This window comes from Ciconia boyciana, chromosome 6, assembly GCF_034638445.1.
Source record: "Ciconia boyciana chromosome 6, ASM3463844v1, whole genome shotgun sequence".
Classification (NCBI taxonomy): Eukaryota; Metazoa; Chordata; class Aves; order Ciconiiformes; family Ciconiidae; genus Ciconia; species Ciconia boyciana.
The window spans coordinates 59,222,133-59,235,781 of record NC_132939.1 but is presented as its reverse complement, the minus strand read 5'-3'; the positions used below and the strand labels follow the sequence as shown (position 1 = coordinate 59,235,781).

The 13,649-nt window shown below is 37.6% G+C and overlaps 1 long non-coding RNA gene across 3 annotated transcripts in view; it reads left to right on the top strand.

Moving 5' to 3' along the window:
- The window catches only part of LOC140652892 (uncharacterized), a 50,011-nt gene extending 37,999 nt beyond the window's left edge, over positions 1-12,012 (top strand). For all 3 annotated transcript variants that reach the window (XR_012042972.1, XR_012042971.1, XR_012042970.1), the window contains exon 3: positions 10,251-12,012. This is a non-coding gene — a long non-coding RNA (uncharacterized lncRNA). The remainder of the gene's footprint in view (positions 1-10,250) is intronic.
- The last annotated feature ends 1,637 nt before the right edge of the window (positions 12,013-13,649 follow it).

Below are 13,649 nucleotides of genomic sequence, written 5' to 3'. Positions count from 1 at the left end.
ATTTGGCTCCTGCATCGATGCACCCCCACAGATAGGGGTATGTCTTCCATACTTTCCTAGCACAGTGCCAGAATCTTTCTCCTACTCCATGACCTGATGTACCAGCTGCAGGTGGTTGGCAGCTCTTCTCGGCCCCTGCCTCCAGGTGCACTGGTCTGTCGAGTGGGACAGTCTGCTGGGCTACCTGTCCACCAGTCCTTACCGAGGTGTTGGGCTCCAGGGAACCTGCTTGCTGGCATGTTTCCTGGCTGTAGCACAGAAATGCTGGCCTCTTCCCCACCATAAGCCCCAGCACCCAGATATGCCTCCTGCACAGGACCAGTCCACGGTTTTGTCTTATTCATTGGAAAAGAAGAAATGTGAGAGGACTGAGCCATTTGTAAATTAAGTTATGCAAAGCTACAGTCAATTTTGTTTGCCAAAGCTTGATGATTTGAAAAATTTGCTCGCATATTTCTTCCAGTCTGTATCAAATATTCTGGAAAGTCATCTGCTTCTTCAAACATCTTTTGGGTCCTCTATTGTATCTGGATAAACGAGTCTGAGGACTCCTGTTGCAGTGGACTTGTGAGATATTGTTACTTCTGATTTATCAAATTGTCATTATTTTTCAGACACCGAAAATAAATATTTCATTTGTTGTTTCATAGCTGATTCCACTGGTGTGGCTTGTTAAATTTTTGCTTATTTCAGGTCTGGCTCAGTCATATTTCATCAGGCAAAGCTGCCACCAAAGCTTGATGGGAGATTTGTCCAAGTGAAGGCTCTAGGACTTGACATGTATTATTTTGCTGTGTCTTTGTGCTGTTACTGTCTTTCATTTGAATTGGAACATAGATAATTATATTCTAGATTTAAAACAACAACTTTGTTTTTTTATAAATAAAATATTTGTTTTACTATCCAAAGCCTGGAAACACCTTCAAAGAGGTGATTTTAGTATCTTATAATTTTCTGTACACCATAAATGGTTACTTGGAATGTGCTTCTACTTGTCTGCCCTAAAAGGAAAAAAATACTGACCAAAAGAATTTAAAGTGCTTAAGAGTTTTAACCACAAAGGATACACAGAGAGGCTAGAATGGCTCATGGTGCTGAGCCTGTCAGATTCTTAAAATACCAACAATTTGGTGGTCTATAATCCTGTCACTCTTTTCATGTATCTGAAAAAAAATGCTTAACATCCTTGTTAATTGAAACTAGAGCTTTCAGGCAAGATATTTGATTTTTCCACTATCAATGTTATAAAATCAAGGAGGATTTAGAGTAAGAGCATAGGGGTCTACAAAACCTGCTGAAACTTTATAAAAAGATTTTGCAAAGCAGTCTACTCAGAAATGTTCTCTTGTGTATCATGTTATCCACAATTTCTCTTTTCCCATTTGTATTATTGAGGAATTTTCTTTACAAGCTTCATGTTTTAAAACCCATGTGCTCCTTTTTCTTCCTACCCATGTGAATTAATCCTTTATTTGTGACTTCATTCCACTGATATTTTTATGATGTCATAAAAGATCAGATCCAGAGAAAACCTAAGAATTGGTCAGTAGAAATTAGGGCTCAGGATTTTGCAGGATTGAGCCCACTGAAAGAATTACAGTCATGTTGAGGCATGATTTTCCAGCAAAAGCCAATGAGCTTTAAATGTGAAGTGGTCCAAAAAATATATGAAGCATAAGCATGAATGTTTCGAAATAAAATGTTTTCCAACGTTTTCTGTGAAGGCTCAGCTATACAATTCCAAAACAATAATTATTCTTGTTTTAAAATCTAAGAAAAGAAAGATTTTAAACCAGAAATGATGGTACTAAGTAGCACATAATCTACAGTGTACGAACCTAAAGACATTCTAGAATGAACGGGAGCTTTATGATATTTATCGTAATCATCTTAAAATTATTTATTCCAATACATTTATTGAGGGATGTCTGGTTGTCTTCACCCTTTTCTTATCTATGTCTTACAAGCAAAATATATATGGAGATGGTCTGGACCAATGAAGCAGGAAACTGCAAAGCTTGATGAATCTTATTTGTTGAGCCACACATGGTTGGTGTTGGAGTTTGGGTTTTGGGGGTGGGGTGGGGTTTTTTTGGTGAGAAATAAAGTTTTCCTTTTCTCAGCAGCAACAGTAGTGACAGCAGAGAAGGGCCAAGCCATTCTGAACTGCAGTAGGTGGGTTAGTCAGGCTGCCATAGCTTTTCAATACAATCAGTTTATTCTTTATGCAAACCATTCTTAGCTTCTTTCACTGAATAAATGGAGACAGCATAGGTGCTTCTGTGGGCAGAAGACTAGATGGGAGGAAACTACCTTTATCATTGGTTTATATTATTTTTCTGCTACTTAGCATGTGCTTACAGATGTCCGTATCCATTTCTCAGCAATGAGATTGTAGAAAAATGATTGCTGAGGATAGATAGCTTGAGAGTTTATAGTGTGCACACTGAGTCCCTTTGATCTTGAGAATAAGGTCAGACCTTCATTTTACTGAGGTGTATGTAATTTCTTAGAAATTTTCTCCATGTAACAGCAGCAAGGTCTATAGGAGAATGAAAGTGAGTGTCCTTCCACCAAAGAGGAAGAAGGACATCCTTGGTTTAGCACAAGATATTAATGTATAGTGGGAAAGATGGAATCTTAAAAGGCTCTGTTGACCTTCAACACTAAAATGAGAAGGGGACCAAATCACTTGTGACACTTGCCTCATATTGAAGTCTGACCATAAATTCCTATATGCAAACTATTTGTGCATTTCATCTTTGTAGATACTAGCAGACTTGTATCTGGGAGAAGAGCTGAGAAATTAGTGGTTTCTCAAACGGGATGATTACCTTTAGTGCTGTGTTTTTATTTGATGCTTGGCACATTGTAAATTCCATACAAAACAACCTGCCTGCACTGTGATGTGATATCCTTGTGACTTTTGCTCCCTAACTGGATGGAATGGGTTGTTTTCTTCTCTCTTATGTTATATCTTCATTTCTAGACTAATAGGCTTTTAGAAAAGATACAATCTTGTAAGAGCGTTCATAAGCTCTTGTCACTTATCATATATTACACAAAGTCTCCTAGGTATTCTTTGATTTCCAGGTTTTCCAAACATCTCTCTCCCAGATACTTTTTGAATGATTATTTCCTTCAGCTTGCGTTTTTCCAGAATGAATCTCATTTTGGGTGATATCCAAAGCCCATTGAGGTCAGAAGAATGTCTCCTATTGACTTCAGTGGGCTTTGGATTTGTTCCTTTATTTCCTATATCCAGGAGCCAAATTCTGCACACCTTGTTGTTTTAATGGGAATTTTGTATAAGCAAGGCAAGCAGTATTGGCTTCCATAGTCTGATATTTTCGGACTCCTTTGCATTGTATTTCACTCTTTTCAATAGTGTTCATAGTGGTACAATATAATTTACAAATGTAAGTGCTGTTTATCTGTCACCATCACCACGGATAGCTAATGGAAATCTTAAGTAATACTGAGTGAACTCTGTTGTGTCCACTACCACCTCTTTCCAGACTTGATATATGTTCTTCCATTACCTTTTGTTTCAGGCTTTTAATTACTTTGCAGTGCATAAGGTTTTGTCAGTGTTTGGGAAAATGTGAATCATTTGTGGGTAAAGTTTTGAAAGGCACTGTAATAAAATATAAAGTCCATTTACAGGTTATATTCTACATAGAATAACTTTTGCCCAGATTCAGGAAAGCGCTTTAACATGTGCTCGAGTCTATCCCTGTTAAGAAATGCAAGTAGATTTTTAAATGTAATTGTCTAAATGAGACTTTGGTCTCAATAAAAGTTAAGCAAAACTTTATATTAATTCCTGAATAGGGAGATCTTTTCAAATTGTGTCTTTTATATATCAGTTCTCTAAGACGAAGGATTCCAAACTATTCTATAAAGTCGGTACCTGTAAAGACTATTCACCACTACAGTATGGTTATCTCTGAAATGAGTGTGCTATATATCTTTCCCAGGATTTGTCATTTAAATTTAAAACTGACGTGAGTTTAGTGGAGGGCCACCAAGATGGTCAGGGGGTTGAAGGATTTGCCTTAGGAGGAGAAGCTGAGGTTTATTCAACCTGGAGAAGATATGGTTTTTGGGGGACCTTATAGTAGAAGGTCACCAAGAAGATGGAGCCAGGCTATTCACAGTGCTGCATGATGGGAGGACAAGAGATAACAGACAGAAGTTGAAACAAGACAAGTTCAGACTGGATATAAGGAAAAACTTGTTCACAGTGAGGGCAGTCAAGCATTGGAACAGATTGCTCAGAGAAGTTGTGCAGTCCTTGAAGGTTTTCAAGACCAAACTGCACATGAGTAAGTTGGTCAGATCTCATAGCTGACCCTGCTTTGAGCCGGAAGCTGGACTAGATGAACTCCAGAGATACCTTCCAACCTGAATTATCCTATGATCTTTTGATCCTATTCATATTTTCTGTTGCTTGTGGTTCTAGTATGCTCTTGGCCTCTCTCTGTGTTCATACATTTTTTTCTAATAGCATTTATTCAATTATTTTTCTGGAAGGAGAAGCGAGAGATATGGGAAAGTAAGTTGGACTTGGACTTCCATAGGAAAAGTGTTAATCCATATTTCTCCCTTTAGAATTTTTCCATTTCTCAGTACCTGCTCCTCTTGGCATACCAATTTAATTGTCAGTGGTTCATAAATTAACTAGCTAAATCCTTTATGATCTGGGGATGCATATGTCCTCCTTCTGGTTTATTTTTTTTCTAGCTGTTTTATTAAGTACTTGTTATAAATAAATGTACCAGAAAGATTCTGCTGCTCTAGTTGCTCAGGCATCTTTTCCTTAGTTTTCTTGTTAAAGACTAATTTTTAAAAATTATTCCTCTATTCTTTCATTTTCCCTCTTTAATCTTTTATCAATTTGAGTAATATTTCACAGAATCACAGATCACAGAATGGTTGGGGTTGGAAGGAACCTCTGGAGGTCATCTGGTCCATCCCTGCTGCTCAAGCAGGGCCACCTGGAGCCAGTTGTCCAGGACCATGTCCAGACGGCTTTTGAATATCTCCAGGGATGGCGACTCCACAACCTCCCTGGGCAACCTGTGCCAGTGCTCAGTTACCCTCACAGTAAAAAAGTGTTTCCTGATGTTCAGGTGGAAACGCCCATGTTTGTGCCCATTGCTTCTTATCCTGTGACTGGGCACCACTGAAAAGAGCCTGGCTCCATCTTCTGTACACCGTCCCTTCAGGTATTTATTTACACTGAGGACATACCCCTGAACCTTCTCTTCTCCAGACTATACAGTTCCAGGTCTCTCAGCCTTTCATCATGTGAGGTGCTCTAGTCCCTTAATCATTTTAGTGGCCCTTTGCTGAATTCTCACCAGTAGCTTTATGTCTTGCTTGTAGTGGGGAGCCCAGAACTGAACACAATGCGCCAGCTGTGGCCTTACCAGGGCTGAGTGGAGGGGAAGGATCACATTCCTCGACCTGCTCACAACACTGCTCCTAATGTAGCCCAGGATAACTTTGGCCTTCTTTGCAGCAAGGGCACATAGCTAGCTCATGTTCAACTTGGTGTCCACCAGGACCTCAGGTTCTTTTCTGCAAAGCTGCTTTCCAGTTGGTCCTCTCCCAGCGTTTATCGGTGCATGGGGTTATTTTAACACATTTTGATTTCATACTTAACAGAGAGCCTGCAAGGGTAAAGCCCAGCAGCTGAAGAAATCTAAAAAGGTACAGGTAGTTACCTAATGCAATCTATTCATATGCATAGAGCCTTAGTTGGGCTGTATGTAAAATTACAGATTGACTGAGCAGGTGAAGCCCATCATTTCAGATCATGGTTCAGTGCTGTTACTACCATTACTACCACAGACTTGAAAATTGATATCAAGTCCTCTATTATAATTAGGTAATTTTTTTGCAGTATTTTTCCTCATCTTCCAGTATAATCTTTAGTTTCAGCCTAGGTACGTCTGGGGCACGACACTTCCGTTTTTTTCGGTATCCCCTGCACGCATACGAAGCATCATCTTGTAGGATGCTTCACAGAATGTTAATCAGCAGGGACCTACTCTGTACCCAGAAAATTTAATCTATGAAGAGATACTGCTACACAGATGTTGTTTCTACACAGAAGATGTTAAGAATTCCTCAGAGCTAGTTCTTGTGGTGCTGTCAACTCATGGCATGTAATGGACAAGCAGATCTGGTCAGGGAATGAACTTTTTTGTTTCTCTTGCTCAAAAAAAATTGAGACTTTGTAAAAGAAAGTCATCCCAAGTGGGAACAAAAAGACAAATTGTTGAACATCTTCAGGAAAAAAAGATTCAAATTAATATTGCTTTGGGTCGTTTGAATTGTAGTGTTTGGCTAAAATAAAGATATTCAGTTTAAACATTTGTAATTTTTAAAATATAAAATATTGTAATGTGAAAATTTGAAGCTTTCTTTTCCAGAACTGTCTGATTGAAATATATCTACATTTTAGAAGTGTTTTCCACTTTGTCAAGAAAAGCTTAAATTAAATTAAATTTCTTTTAGGAAAGGATTCAATGGAAATGACAGTTTTCTAGGGGAGAGTTGCTCAACACATTTTTAGCACTTTGTGCAAATTATTTAACTGAAATACCTCAGTTTTCTTCCCATGTGAGAGGAGAGTTATATAGTTTATTGACCTCATAGAGTGTTAGGATAATTAATTTGTATTTATTAAGCACTGTAAAGACAGAGAAGCTCAATCCCCAAATGGAATTATAAAAAATACTGTGGTAGTCTAAATGCCACCAACTTTCAATGAAATTAAAAGGCACTATCAGGAATACTCTGAATCACTGATATGAATGAATTAAAAGAAATAGTTTCATTAACTCATTAAAATCTCTGTAGACTTTGTTGTCCAGAGGTACATCAGGCAGCCATTATGTGGAAAAATGTCTATTTTTTCCCAATTTAGAATGTTTTTCCCCACTTAGAAATGGCATTTAATTTCATCTATCACTTTACCAGCTAGTCATTTGGTACTGTGAGATGCTTCTATACTTTGCCTCAAACAACTTTAGTTTTTACTATCCTGCGTAATTTCATATCATCATCAGAATGTATAAAGTTTCTATTTACTCTGTATTTGAGATTACTCATTAGAATGTTGAACAGCACAGATTCCAGCAGAGACCTTGTAACGCCTTGCGAGTAACCTTCCTCCCTTCTGACAATTGACCGTTAGTTCCTTCTTTTCTTTCCTAACTTGGAAAAAGCTAATAATGCACAAGAGGACTGTTCCTCTTGTGCCATGGTAGCTTCACTCTTTTAAAGGCCTGTGAATTTTTGCAAAGCTTTATGGAAATCCAAGTTGTATGCACCCAGATATCCAAGTATAGAATTGCAACACCACAGTTACCAGGTCATCTTATTCACATGTTCCTTTAGACAAGCCTAATACATTTTTGAAACATGACTTCCATCTGCAAATCTGCATTGATTCTTCCCCAGTTAAAATCTCTGTCACAGCTGTAACTCCGATCATATTGCCGTGGTAGAGTAAGCTTGTTAAAATATGCAGTCTTCATCTTCTAAATTATTTGGATACTTACCCTTTGATTACCCCAAGTATTATTTTGCTTTTTTTCATAAATGGTATTGAGGGGACATTTTATAGAAAAAGAAGGTAAGACTGAACAAACCCACTTATTTTTGTGACTAAATTATTAACATTGGGGAATTCATTAAAGAATGCTTGTAAAGAAAACCGAATTCTGGAAGTATGTTTTGTGCAAGAAAAAACAAAACAAAAAATCCTTCAAGGTGAGTCCGTTCCTGAACCTCTACATCTGTATAGCTAACTAATTAAATATTATTTTCTTTATGAGCTCTCTGATATTGTTTTCTGTGTTTTGATTTTCAGATACATGTGTAGGCAAATTTTATAGAAAGTGGATTAATCTAGGCTTTGGCTTTCATTCAAGCTATGTCTGACATATACAAATCTGAGATCTGTAATGGAAGAGACTGTTTTAGAGACATGCACATTCACATCAGTATCACGTTTCTAAATTTCACAACAGTCTTAATTTTCAGAGCTTCATACTTTGTACGTGCTAGATTTCCCTATTGTGTCAACTGGCTTTTCTTTCTGTGAAGCACTGAAAAAAGCGTGTGTAAATTCAGACGAAAATTGCCTGTGCTGTTGACATTTTCTGCTGTTGAAAATGTAACAACTCAATTCTGATTTTCAGCTTGCTTTAAACTTACAGAAATGGTGCAACTGCTGCCTGTTTCTAATTATTCCTGAAAAGCCAGTAAGAGGTAGTAGGAAGGCCCCTCAGCAGAATGATTCAGAGTAATCTGGAAATTTTAACTATTGATCTTTGGCTGATGACGTTCTCTTTGCTAAGCCTGACGTGTGCTGCCCAGACCAGAGGTTGTTTCTAGTGTCTGTTGCATCCTGTTCTGTCCAAGGCATGAAATTGCAGTGATGGGGGTTCAGGAAAGATGACTATATTCTTCTTCGTAGTAGTAGTACAAAATAATGAAACACAAGGGGCTTAAAGAGGTGCTCTTTTGATAACGATAGCTTTGGTGAAAATCTGAAATCTCTACAGCTGATCAATGACATCAGCAGGTACCAAAAATCTTAGCCCATCACTGCTATAGTCTTATGACAAATGTTCAAAACTGGATGTCTGTATTTAAATAGGCTTCTGAATCTATAATGATAATGAGTTTACGAATAGTTTGATGTTTAGCTGGGTTGTATCTCACAGCCATTCACTGAGATTTGTGGGTATCTGTCACTGAGGTATAACAACTTTACTGACACTAGGGAGACTAAATGTGGATTGAAAAGCTTAACATTAGGCAACTGTGCTAATATTTTGGCCCTATTTCCTAGAAAATTATCTTTTACTTTTTAATCTTAAAAAAACCACAGTGAATAAAGCAAATTTTAAACATCTTGGCCTGGTAGTTACAGCATCCTCCAAAAGCTTAGGATTGGTACAATCAAGTAAAAAAATTGGCCGAGGTTCCTTAAAGATACGTAGAGTAGGAGCAAAATCCTACTAAAATGAAAGGCAAGTTTATTGCTTTTCCACATTTCTGGGTATGAGGCAGTGAGGCAGAAAAGCCCTATATGAGCTGGATGTAAAATGAGCAGTTTCAGTATGATTGTGCTTTATTTTATGTAAACAAATAAATATATGCATGTGTGTGTATAAAATCCCTCACCTAACTGATTCTTGAGGAGTCTTGATCACTCGTAGCTTCCTGGCTTACTGCATTAATGCTACTATTTAATATGGATTCTTTTCTATTTCGCTTAACACTGTTCTCGCCTTTTCTTAAGCAAATCTCACTCATCCTACCTCCATTTCTCAATGATGTGTTTATTTTCACAGTTCTCTCAACCATCTCTTGCACAGGCAAGCTCACTGACCATTTTTCAGTAACTTTGGAGACCTAGGAATGTACTTTCGTTATATGATCAGCTGGTAATTTGAAATCTAGGTCTCTTCATCCTCTTATTTCCTGCCAGCTTTTTCTAAAGACTGTCATGGGGCAGCCAGTCATCCTCGAATGGTTCATGCAAGAAGCTGATCTCTACAGAAGCTCAGATAACTGTTGTCTTTAGGGATCTTCTTTAGCGAACTCCCATTGTCCAGTGTTATGTGCTTACCTTGAGGTATATTTATTCAGTGTGTCACATGAGCATTTGCAGGGCAGATAATAGCAATTTGTGGAACTTCTGTCCTAAGCTGCAAATAACTCTTTTGTAATACAAGCTGCCTCATCCCTCCTGCACAAGAAGAAGGAGAAAGCATTGAAACATACAATGAAAATGAACTGATAACTTTACCATAGCTTAGTAATGTTTCTTTTTTTCTTGTTAAAATGCAAAGCTCTTCAAATAGGAGAATAAAGATTTATATTTTTATTATCAGGGACAGTATTTAGAACTACAACTCCTAAAGATAACCAGCTCCTCTGTTAAAAGGCTCTTTTGGAAATCACTGCAAGGAGCAGGCAGGAATTCTCCCCTTCCTATGTTCACTGTTGCACCAGTGAATTCTGTGCTGCCTCTGACATACCAGACACATGGCATTGCTGGTATTCAGATATGATGAATTATGGCTCAGACCTGATGTTTCTCTGTTAGTTTCATGGTATAGCTTAGACTATTTATTAAAGTATAAACCCTAATAAAACTCTTAACATAAAGAAAGCTCCCAAATGGTCATAGGCTTAATGTCCCTCCATCCTTTTTACAGGAAGAAAAATGACTAAAACTTGAAGTCAGACTCTGGCATGCTTGAATACCATATGCCTGCACTATTGAGAGACTGGAGCAGAGTATCTGGAGAAAGATGAGAGAGTGTGGGTGGCAATAGAAAAAACAACCACGACTGTAAGTTAGCAAGATAATATCCTTACTTTCTTCTGTGGGTCTCAAGAGTGATTAAAAAAACATTGGTGTTTTAAAAATATTGCTGAAGACTACAGTGTGACTCATAATGCTTCAGAGAATGGAATTCTTGGAAGTTTCACTGTAATGCCAGATTTTAGAATGGAGGGCAGCAAAGCTGCAGAGAAGTAACACGAGGCTATGTTGACGGAGAAAGAACATCTCTGAGGAAATGCAGGCGAGAGAGAAAGAAAGGAAAGAGAATGAGCCTGGGGAGACATGACAAGACAATTATTTATACTGAGAACTGTTGCTTGCACTGATGGGAATGTTTCACTGCTTTTTGAGATTCTACTGGCCAGCCTGCCTGCCTACACAATACTTGGTCATATACACAGCAGGGGAAGATATGTAAACATGTTGACCAATCAGGCAATGAAAGCAGTTACATGCGACTCTGAAAGTCCATCCTAGAGCTGGCCTGAAACTTTTGAATGGAACTTTTTTCCTTTTTTTTTTGGGGGGGGAGAGTAAATTTCTGGTAAATTCAGCTATTTTATGAGGGCATGTATTGGCTAAAAGTAAATTTTCATTGGGAAGGTTTCTCAAGTCAGAATAGACTTTCTGGTCAGAGTAAAATAAAGTAGAATGACAATTATCTGGAATTAAATAGTAGCCTCACAGTTATGGCATGCACCTGATATTTTGCTTGATACTGTAACATACCTGTTTTATATCCTAAATAAGTACCTTTGCTAGGAAAGTGAGCAGTCTTTCTCCCACCATCCCCCACAAGTGCTGATCAGTACCTATTCCCCTAAAGGTCCAAGGAAATGGTTTGTGTATTTCACAGGCTATGACATTGGCAGGGATATGGAAATTCCAGGTTCAGATCCACGAACATGGGCTGGGCTTGTACCAGAACCTCCTCCTTTAAGTGAGTGTCCTAACTATCTGGCAGCTGAGGTATGATTGAATTCTCACTATTACTTACGGGGAAAAAGATATTGTTTATACTGGAAGCCTAAATACTGAAATCTAGGCTCTTTTTTTTAAAAAAAAGCATTCTTATTTTCTTGTTATCTAGTCTCTCCTATAAACTATATCTATAATTTGTGCGTACGGTTAAATAAAATATGTTGGTTCAGAGTGCTGAAAATGTGTTGATGGCTTAAAAGTGGATAATGCTGGTGTCTAGATAGAAACTTTGTATATCTTTTAAACATTTAATGATTATTAATCTGAAAATTCACATCTGAGAAATGTCATGACTTGATATTTGGTACTTCCTCTCTGAAAAAAAAAAATCATCTATCCATCAGGGGAGCAAATATGACACCACTCGTATAAGTGGTGGTCATATATTACAGTTAAATAAATACCCTAACTGAACAATTAGTTGATATGTTCTTGGCTGAAATTTGTTCATGTAATTTGATCGATGAAGTGTGTGGATAAAGAATAGATTAACAGATCATAACCAGTTCACAAACAATTCATGAACAGGAGGAAAGACTACAGAGCAGGGAATTTGAATAATGTATATTTTACTTCACTTGTGTAACAGGAAAACATAGATTTTTGAATTGGCCAAAACGGAAAATGAAACCTTTCATTTTTTGTTTTATCTATTTTTTCTGGGAATTTAAATCTAATTGTATTTAGAAATGATACATCTTAAATGAAAAAGGTGGTCTACTATGAAAATATGAATATACATTTTTTGAGTTTTAACTTCTAATGTTTTAATGTTTTAATGAATTCTTGTTGGAATAATTTTGCAATTTTCAGGTGGATGACACATGGATTTTAGCCAGGTTGAACTGGTGACTTGGATGGATAAAACATTTGATCAAAAATTTGTCCAGCTTTCCTGGGTTTATGATCTACCATTTCCCTCATTTCCCAAAGCAGTGAACTGAGAAATGTTTATTTGTTATAGGATTAGTGCAACTAATTTGTTCTCATATTGCCTGTCATCCTGTAGATTTCATAATACGTGAACATAGCCAGACTGTTACGATCTCAGAGTCAGCAGTAAAATCTACAATGCATGATGATAGTAGGTTCTCAAATAAACAGGTGAAAAAATGCACCAAAAATTTGAGTAAACAACAGCAAGACAATCTGCATCTTCTCAGTTTGTGTAGGAGATAAGTCGAAGCTGGGAAACATTTTCTGATATGCCCATTAATGGATGTACAACTCATCCAATCACTCAGGAGCTAATACTGCACTTTTCTGTTCTGTGCATAAAAAATGTCATGCCAAATTACTCTGAGTGGTATCCTTAATGATGAATTTACAACCATCAGTAAGGAGCCTTCTTCGATTGTCTGCATTAAAGCAGCAGTTGATTATAATCGCATCCAGTGATGCTTTTCCTTGGCCTTATTAAAAAGAGCAGCATACAAGACAATCATACCCTTGGGTGTCTTTTGACTTGCTCAAAAGTATGGCTTAAGTGTTGATTTCTTTTCCAAAAAAACCTAAATTCCATTTTACAATGACTACACATCCATTGTCTAAAAACAAATGATATGGGAATTACAATGAATGCCCTGATTGCTCACCTGGCATTAAAAATAGTACCAGGTTTCACAAACAATATTTAGCTGGGCATATCTGTCAACTGTCAGTGCTGTGCATGGGAAATAGACAACCGGCTCCCTCTTTTCATCGTCCCACAGTTTGGGCCTTATCTCATGCATTTGTAATGCAGTGCTGCAGTCTCTCTTGGAGACTCTATGTGCTCGATGGCTTCTTCCCCATCCTCTGGCCCATGAAGCACTGTCTTACTGCATTGAGCAAGAGAAGCTTGACAGATCTGGAAGTGAATTGTGAGTCAGTGGGCATGTTCAATGACTGGAAAGATAAAGTCTGATTTTCCTTTTTGTAAAGTCCCTTTTCTAAGGATTAGATTTATTAACAAAACAAAAGATTCCAAGGCGGGTTTGTAGTAACACAGAATATGTGGTAAAAGACAAAGGAGATCTTTCCAGCTTCCAGCAGCGTCTGCAGGAAGTGCCAATATGCATCCCTCTGGATAGCTTCCTATCCAACTTCAGGAAACACAGATGTATTTCTATAGTGCATACCAATATGTTTCAATTCTACTGGTAAATCACTACTGAGTTTCTCCAAACCTCTCTTTGTGTTCATGAGGATGTGGCTGAAGACTGCAAAGTTCAGTCAGTAAAAAAATGAAAAGCAAGATCAATGACATTTCTTCCTCGATCTGCTGTTCTTTTCTTCCATTCTGTTC